Source organism: Hyla sarda, chromosome 5 (genome assembly GCF_029499605.1).
Source record: "Hyla sarda isolate aHylSar1 chromosome 5, aHylSar1.hap1, whole genome shotgun sequence".
NCBI lineage: Eukaryota > Metazoa > Chordata > Amphibia > Anura > Hylidae > Hyla > Hyla sarda.
The window spans coordinates 225,723,533-225,732,396 of record NC_079193.1 but is presented as its reverse complement, the minus strand read 5'-3'; the positions used below and the strand labels follow the sequence as shown (position 1 = coordinate 225,732,396).

General features: G+C 47.5%; 1 pseudogene; it reads left to right on the top strand.

Annotated features, from left to right (window-relative positions):
• Positions 1–8,361: 8,361 nt before the first annotated feature.
• LOC130274613 (U2 spliceosomal RNA) lies at positions 8,362–8,533 on the top strand (annotated as a pseudogene).
• Positions 8,534–8,864: the final 331 nt, after the last annotated feature.

The window sequence follows — 8,864 nt, the reverse complement described above, 5'->3', positions numbered from 1 at the left end:
AACACTGGTTTCGGGCAGCCGTGGTCGTGACGTCACACTCCCTCCATTCATTTCTATGCGAGGGGGCGTGACCGCTCTGTTCAGGACGCCGGTTTCGGGCGGCCGTGGCCGAGAAAGCACCCGGAGTGGACAGCATGAGAGGGGGCACATGACAGGAGGTAGTAGGACGTGGGAGACAAGGGGTTAAAATAGATAGGAGGTGAAGCGGCAGCCAAGGGGTTAAAGATGGGAGGAGTGGGGTGATTTCAGAAGGCATTGAAGAGAGGGAGCAGGAAGGGGAGGAGTCATTTGTGACCAGAAGCAAGCATGTGAAGAGCAGAAGATACCTGGTATGGCAGATCTTGAGGAGCTCCTCCAGTGGGTGCGTGCTGCGGCATTGCTGCGGGGCCCGGGCTGGCTCGAGGAGCAGTTGCTGGGGGTTGCCTCGGGCGCGGGCGTGGGGTCCGCTCCGGCCCTGCTCCAGGGTCTAGTGCGGGTCTGCAGTGGGGCAGCATGTGCCGCTCTCGTGCCCCATCCCGCAAGAGCCCCGAGGTGGTCATATGCGTGCAGCACTGCTGGGAGTCCCTGGCCGGGGCCCCTTCGGCTTCTTCTGTCTGCTCTGCTGTGGCGGCGAGTGGTGGGGGAGCCGGGAGGACGTCCCGGCGGGGCCTGCGTGCTGCTGATGCTGCTGTGGCACCTGAATCCTCCTCCTCCAGCCGATCCCTCCACAGGGCGGGTGATGCGCAGGCCACTGATGGCGGCGTCCATCAGGGGCGGCTGTGACCGACCAGGAGCGCTCTTCTGTGAGTGCACAGAGTTTAGTGATGGACGAAGGGGGCGCACTGCTGGCCCCACCTCCCTGGCTACAGTTGCTGTGAGTGGGTCCCAGAGTGCGGGGGCACGCAGGAGTGCTGGGCCCAGTGCTGCTGCAGCTGTACGGACTGTCTCCTCTCTATCTACAGCCCGGGGGGCTTCTGTGGACCGGAGGAGTGGTCGGGGGAGGGTGAGCCCTAGCCCTGCCCCTAGTGATTCCGGCCCTGAGGACGGTGAGCTGATGGTGTCCCCTCCACCTGAGGCTGCTGCCCGTGCGGATCCTGTGGGCTTGCGCCAGGGGTCGAAAGGACGAACTGCTGCTGAGTCGCCCAGTGGTGACGGTGAAACTGTGGCCGGAGGCAGTCAGTCCCTGGGCCATGCAGCGGTCTGGCAAGAAGGAGCTGCTGCAGGAGGAGTTCGTGGAGCTGCTGGAGTCATGGCTGCTTGGCTTACTGCCCCAGAGAGGTTGGGTGAGTGGACCACCGACTCCAGTGGGGGGGGGTTTATATGCTTTGTTGCGAGAGGTACATGGGTTGCTGTTAGGCCGCGGGGGGGTTCTCCAGCAGATGCTGTGGCGGGGTCATCCATGGGGGTGGGGTTAGTGGTGCGGCGGTGTCCTCAGTGGGGGCAGGGGGTGTGGCCCCGGGGCAAGTGTCGGTGGCAGGGGCTGTAGCAGAGACTTACAAGTTGGTGGGCAGGCAGGTGCGCTTGGCAGATGCGGCAAAAGGGGAGGTCTATGTCCGCTTCAAGGGACCTTTAGGGGCACATTTGAAGGCTGAGGTGAGGGAGCTGATATGGAAGGGGGAGAATGTGGAGCTATTTTCCCTGCTCCCCCTTGAAAGATCAATTTTGATAGGGTGAAGCCCGATGAGTCGAAGAAGGAAGAGGAGGAAAGAAAGGCACCGCATGGTTTGTGGTATGACGAGCAGTTCCATCAGCGGAAGGCCGCCCCCCCCAGCATTGCGCTGGGATCACAAGGACATTAGCCTTTGGATGAGGCTCATGTCTGGGCCTCGGGGGGGAGGAGCGGGCAGCAGTCCTTTTGGGAAGGAGCTGGCGGGTCCGGTGGGGGGCGGCCAGCGGGTGCAGGGAAGGGCTGCTGTTGCCAGTTCAACGACGGACAATGCAAGTTCGGGAGCGAGTGCAAATTCAAGCACCAATGCTCCGGCTGTTTCAACCAGGGCAGGGGAAAGGGGGCTGAGGAGACTGAGCAGAAGGGGGTCGACACTGGTGAGACTGGCAGAGATGCTGCTGTTCCTCGCACGGTACCCAGATAAGGAGACGCTGCGTTGTTGTTGGACGGGTTCGCTAGTGGTATCAGGATTTGGCGTACCCTGAGTTGGTGCGTGACAAGTTGCTTAAGGAGGTGGAGTTGGACCGGATGGCTGGTCCTTTCCCGGTCTTGCCGTTGCTAGGTTTACGCTTATCCTCGCTAGGCTCATTCACCACCTCTCTCATTCTAAGGGCACATTGGTGAATGATGGGATTGATACGGCTTTATGCGCGGTGTCCTATACTTCTTTTGATGCGGAGATGTCATGGGTGCGCCGATTGGGGCGCGGTGTTTTGATGGCGAAAACCGGCATTGAGTTGGCCTTTTGCCTGCTGCCGGTTAATCCGGACAGTTTTCACTTGTTGGGTTGTGTTTGGGAGGGTTGTTTCTTTGTTGACTTGTGTTTGCCGATGGGTGCTCTATTTCCAGTTCGTATTTTGAGAAGTTTAGCACCTTTTTGGAGTGGGTAGTGTGGAATGAGACTCAGGTGTAGTCTGTTCTGCATTACCTGGATGACTTTTTGTTAATTGGCCCGGCTCGGTCAGCTTTGTGTGGGGTGTTGTTGCAGACTATGGAGAGGGTAGTGGCGCGGTTCAGGGTGCCGCTGGCCCCTGACAAGACGGAGGGGCCGGCGATGGTGATCAAGTTCTGGGGGATTGTGGTGGACACTGTTAGGATGGAATGCAGGTTGCTGGAGGATAAGTTGGTGGAATTGCAGGCGGCTGTGGGGTCTGTCTGCGTGCACGTAAGGTGCAGCTCCGGGACATTCAGTCTTTGTTGGGCCACCTGAATTTTGCGTGCTGCATTATGCTGATGGGGCGGGTGTTTTTCCGGCCACTGCTGGTGTGCGGAGGCCTCATCATTATGTGCGCCTTTCGACGGAGGTGCGTGCAGATTTGGAGGTGTGGTAGGTATTCCTGAATTTTGCGTGCCGCATTATGCTGATGGGGCGGGTGTTTTGCCGGCGGTGGGCGGGGCCACTACTGGTGTGTGGAGGCTTCATCATTATGTGCGCCTTTCGACGGAGGTGCGTGTGCGGATTTGGAGGTGTGGCAGGTATTCTTGGCACAATACAACGGAAGGTCGATGGTGATGGAAGCCATGGTGTCTAGTTGGGATCTTGAACTTTTTACTGGCTTGTTTGAAGTGGCGGCAGGCTCGGTTGATGCACAAGGGGAATCGGGCCAGGGCACCAGTTAATAAGGCTGTGGGAAAATTTGTGGCGAGGAATGGGGGGCTCGTGGTCCACCATATGGAGTTGGAAGGGCCTTCTGAGGAGTTTTTGGGGCGGGATGGAGTTCACCTGAATGCTATTGGGACAGATTTGTTGACTTTGTCCATACGTGAGATGGTGGAGTGAGCAGTGGCATTGTGGAGGGACAGCCGGCTGTAAGGGACCACAACCAGCCACCTTGGCAGGAGCTGGAGGGGGATTTGGAGGCATGCTTGAAGGATGGTAGAGGCCCGTTCATAATGGCCGGGGGGAGCTGGGTTGGTAGCCAGCTACTTATGGGGTCCCTAGCGATAAGGGACAGAGTGGTCTCAAAAGGTGGTGCCCTTGGGTCAGGTGATGGACGACCAAGGGCACAGTAGGAGAGAGTGCCTGGAAGAGAAGGTGCCTTCAGGTCCTCCTCCAGCCTGTTGCTATCTCAGGGATTAGGGTCCGTTTTTGGTTTGCACAATGTAAAGGTTATGTAAATTTTATGGAGGGTTATGTTACCGCGGATATTTTGTTATAATATTTATAAAGAGATTTAAAATATGATATGTATTTGTTACTCGGTTTTGTTAATAAAATGTTGGTCTGCTGTGGCCTTTGCATCATAACCAGGAGTCTGTGTTTATTTGGGGAAGTAAGAGGTGGGGCGAGGTACAAGGTGAAACATATCTCTACGCTCCCCTGGTCATGATGTTACGCCCTCTCCATTCATTTTTACGGGAAGGGGCGTGACGGCTGTGGTAACCTCACCTCACATACACATGAAAGGAGGGGGTGTGATGACACGACCATAAATGTTCCGAACGCCGGGTGCCAGGCTGGAAATCGCGGGGGATCTTATCCTTTGCATAGGGGAAAAAATGTCTAGAGGCAGAGTACCCCTTTAGGTCTGTCTGGATTTGCCGGAGGAAAATCCACAGAAGGTTTGCAGTTAAATCAGCAGCAACAAATTTGTATCAAACATGTGGATTTTGGTGCAGATATGTTGCTAAAGATTTTGGTGAAGAGTCTGAAAAGAAAAAGAGGCACAGCCCTGATTTTGGTAGAGAAAAAAGTTCCTTATTTTGATTTTGGACAAGCTATGTAAATAAATGTATTGGCTTTGTGTGCATTTTCCTATAGTGCGTTTGGTACACTCATGAAAGTCTAAATAGAAAGACTAATAAACAGAGGAAACCAAGGTTAACTGGAAGGCGCTTAATACCCAAAATGCCTAATACATATTAAAACAAATAAGGAAAATGGGTACAGTCCTCAGGTTCTACCTACCAACGGGTACTAGATATCCCAACTAGATAGAACCTGAGGGCTGAACCCTTCTATTTTCCTTATTTTTTCTAATACTCTTGAAAGTCTCTTGTTTTAGGTTTAGCGTTAGCACAAAATACAAGTATTGTTTCTGACTTAGTGGGGTCCTAAGCAGCTGTCGACTTTTTAACATGCTCTCGTAGGGCATATGTGGAACCTGAGATGATTAGTTTAAGCCTAGTCTAGTCTATCCTTTGACTTGTGTGTACACATTTCTCATGAGATGTTCGGTGCTCTCTTGTCTGCACTTGTAATTGATAATTATAGCTCCCATCTCTGACTGAAGGATTCTTATTAATTACAACAATTCTGTGAGAGCTGTAGGCTTTACTGGGCTTTATTTAAGCTATTAATAAAAAAACTATCAGAACCCAACCCAATCTCTTTAATACTATTAATTCAAGCTTGTTTTAATAAAGAGTTCAAGTATCAAAGAGGTATGCAGTGATACATGGACATATCAGCATAGGGCTAAAAAGAAAAACAAGATGACAGACCATTGGGTGAATAACTTCATTACAAGAGAACCACGACAAATACTGGTAATGGAGACTCGCCTTTAAAGGAGTACTCCAGTGGAAACTTTTTTTTTTTTTTTTAATTCAACTGGTGCCAGAAAGTTAAACAGATTTGTAAATTACATCTATTTAAAAATCTTAATCCTTCCAGTACTTATCCGCTGCTGTATGCTCCACAAGAAGTTCTTTTATTTTTGAATTTTTTTTCTGTCAGACCACAGTGCCCTCTGCTGACACCTCTTTCCATGTCAGGAACTGTCTGGAGCAGGAGAGGTGGAGATTTACTCCAGGCTTTCCTTCTCTCTGTAGAGGGGCTCTCTCCTGCTGTGCAATGCAGCTCTTGTGGTAGGCTGTTATGACCCAGAGAATAAATGTAGTATTCACAAATACTACACAGTAGACGCAAATCCCCAAATCACGATAATAGAATGACTGTTTTTTTTCCCAAAGATAATAGCATACACAAAGTAAATTGATTCTTTCAAGTACATACTCTTTCCAAAAAATACCAGCAATGCTGTTACAGACTCAAGTAAATTCAAGTAAAGTGTTGTTCACACTGTACATATACTAACAGTTTTTTTTCTATATACTATATACTCCCAAGATTATTTAAAAAAATTTCTATGAACCCCAAATGTGCCATTAAAAAGCGAATGGAATGCAATGATAAAACATTTACAACATTTGCTGATATAATGTAATTATTGTGTTGCCATGGAAACCTTAAAGGGAATGTGTAATCAGAAAATGGCCTATTGTTCAAGTTTTTATGTTAAAAAAAATGTCAAGAATTTTTGTTGTTGTTTTGTATACTATCTATATGTTTTTTTTTTAATTATCACCACTAAGCCTAAAACAAGACTCATTTACAGCATATTTCATGCTGCGGATGTGCCAATGGCAGTCACATGGAGACTGCAGAGCAAGCTCCCTACTTCGGCCAGGTAGCTCTGTGTGTCAACTCGTACTGACGGATACAGTGGCAAATCTGTCACTACGAGGGGACACACAGAGCTACCCATCCGTAGCCGGTAGCTCACTCTGCAGTCACTCTTGTGACTGCCATGGGTGCATCTGCAGCGTGAAATATGCTGTGGATGCGCCCCATGTGACCCAGCCCTTACAGTGAAAACTGACACCAATAAATAAAACAAGACATTAGATGAGGCTAAAAGCTCAGCCCCCCTCTTCCTGTGAGATAACTTCCTCAAAGGTCACAGGGCATGCCTAGAAACCATTTCCATTCATGTCAATAGGACAGCTCCTCTATTTTGTTGCCTGTGTCCATAAGCCTTGCTGTAAAGCATATTTCATGCTGTTAAAAACTGCTCAGGCAAAATGGCTGCCCTCATAATAATGTACTAAAATTAATTACAATAAATAAATAGAAGCAAATGACAGTATTTAGCTCTGGTCAGTAAAAAAAAAAAAATATCTAGGTGATACATTCCCCTTTATGGGACTTGTGTGAAGATCATATGATATGTGGATATGTGGCTAGGAAAAGAAAAAATTTAAGTAACATTTTAAAATCTACTAAACTACATTTGAACAAGGACTATACCCCTTTAATTCCCTCTGATACAGCTTTCAGTCAGACTCAGAATTTATGAAAATTGTAATTTAATTCTGGCCAATTATGTGTCCTGGCAATCTCTTATGTCTCATCTGTTATATCTGTAACTAGATGTTTCAACAAAGTGATTTAAATTTGAGCTGTGGTTATTTCAATTATTTAGAACTTTTATGAAATATTAATTTTAGTCTAGTATAACTAGAGAGCTATAAATGTTCTTTAACTGCTTAATTAGCCATTTTTTTTATATGTTATGCTCTGTGCTCCGCTACTAGCGCTACTGTTCCTGGCTTAGTAGGAGGCAACTTAACAACATTTTTTGTAGTGATTTTTAATGACACAGGTGCACAGTAAAGTGGAAATTAATGATTTTGATTACATTTGCATATCTGCCAGATGATGATGTGTTAATTCAAATGCTGACTTCTATTTGTTCCTGTAAACAAAGTATTGATATTTTTCATTGTTGAAAAGGAGAATGTTGAAGAACTCCCCTCAAACTATGGGAGCTGAGAAAAAAGGTACAGTAGACCCCAATAAACATCTTTGGGTAACATTTTACATTTCTGTAAATTTTTTATGCTGTACAGAGCTGTAATACTGTAGTATACATAAAACCAACAGCATGGGATTTTAACTTGCTGACAGATGGATGACTGAATGAGAGTAGAAAAAATATCCAGTTTAGGCTGCTGTCATACATGGTAGTTTGCTTCTTTTTTACTGCCACTGCAGTTTATGAGCCTAAGCCAGAACTGTATTCAAAAGGAGTGGGAAATATAAAGGAAGACCTCTACTTCTGCTTCCTCATAGATCCTCTTCTGACTTTGGCTCAAAATATGCAGTGGTATTTAAAAAAAATATAAAGATTAAAAAAAACTGCCATGCTTGGGCCCCAGAACACTATCACGTCTCCAGTAAGCATCCAAAACAAAGGGATAGAATTTATATAACTTGACCCGGGTTATATACCACCGAGAAATAATTTTTGAGACATTTTTGATTTAGTGAGAGAGACTTATGCCGCAGTTCTGTAGCCATCTCTTGACCTTGTAAAACATACCTTGTAAAACATAATACTGTAGAGTACGGAAATTGTGTGAGTCTGTGTCTTCAAAGAAAGGCCAAGCTCAAATGTTAACAACTGTACAGAGAGGGATGAGGTGCTAGGTCTGTGATGTAACTACAGGGTTGCAAATAGCATAGCCATGAGCCAGGTATAACATTAGAAGGGGGGACGAGGGCCGTGAGTGGCTTTAAGGCAGGTCCCGACATGACATCTCTTACCCTAGGTAATGAGTCTCCCAAGAAAAAGAGAATAGCTGAGAACCAAAAGGTGTCCCTGGGAAAGAGATGTTACCAAGAGTAAGAGGACCAGAGACATAGGCTAATCAAAATTTGGAAACCGACTTTTCGCACAAACATAGGAGGGTATACATAAATAAGGATAGTAGAAGGGTCAGCTGGTCTAAGCTTTCAAACTTATCATTAACACTGCTTGCCTGACTCAATTTTCTTGCTTCAACAGTCAGCAGCTACTCACACCACACCCTTTCTCATTCCATCTTTAAAACCTTGGTGACACCCACTAGAAGAGGGTCAAAACCAACCTTAATTGAGTTATTAACATGTTGGATCCTGGCAGTCACAAGAACTGGCCCTAAATCCAGGTATCGCTTCTCGGCCTTTTGGCCAAGATCAAGTGTAGTATCTGTTCTTATCAGTTCATGGCGGTGGCCCTGAAATGCCGGGGATGGGTGCTGCATGGAGGAGACAGGTTTACCAGGGCGTTTTGGGGCTGGTACTGAAGAATCAGCTCAACGGCTGCCTTCATTTGACCTGTTCCCTCCCGGTCTCTCCATGAGGCTAGGAGGGTCTAGAGCTGAGGTACTGTAGTGCCTTGGGGAGTGGTGACCCTGAGGTGCCGAAACTCACTGGGTGTACTGGCTCACTGAGTTGAGGCACTAACACCATGAACTCTTCACCTTATGGCATTCACCTCTTGATTCCCGGCTTTATGGCTAGGATCAGAGAATTTTTTATAGATCTGGCTGGATGTCCGGGCAGTATGGTGCACATTCACCTATTTATGACGTTTTGTCACTGTGTCACTTTTTGCGTGTTGTGTGTCCACAAGATTGTTAGGATGAGGTAGTCCTTCTGGGTGTTCCTCCT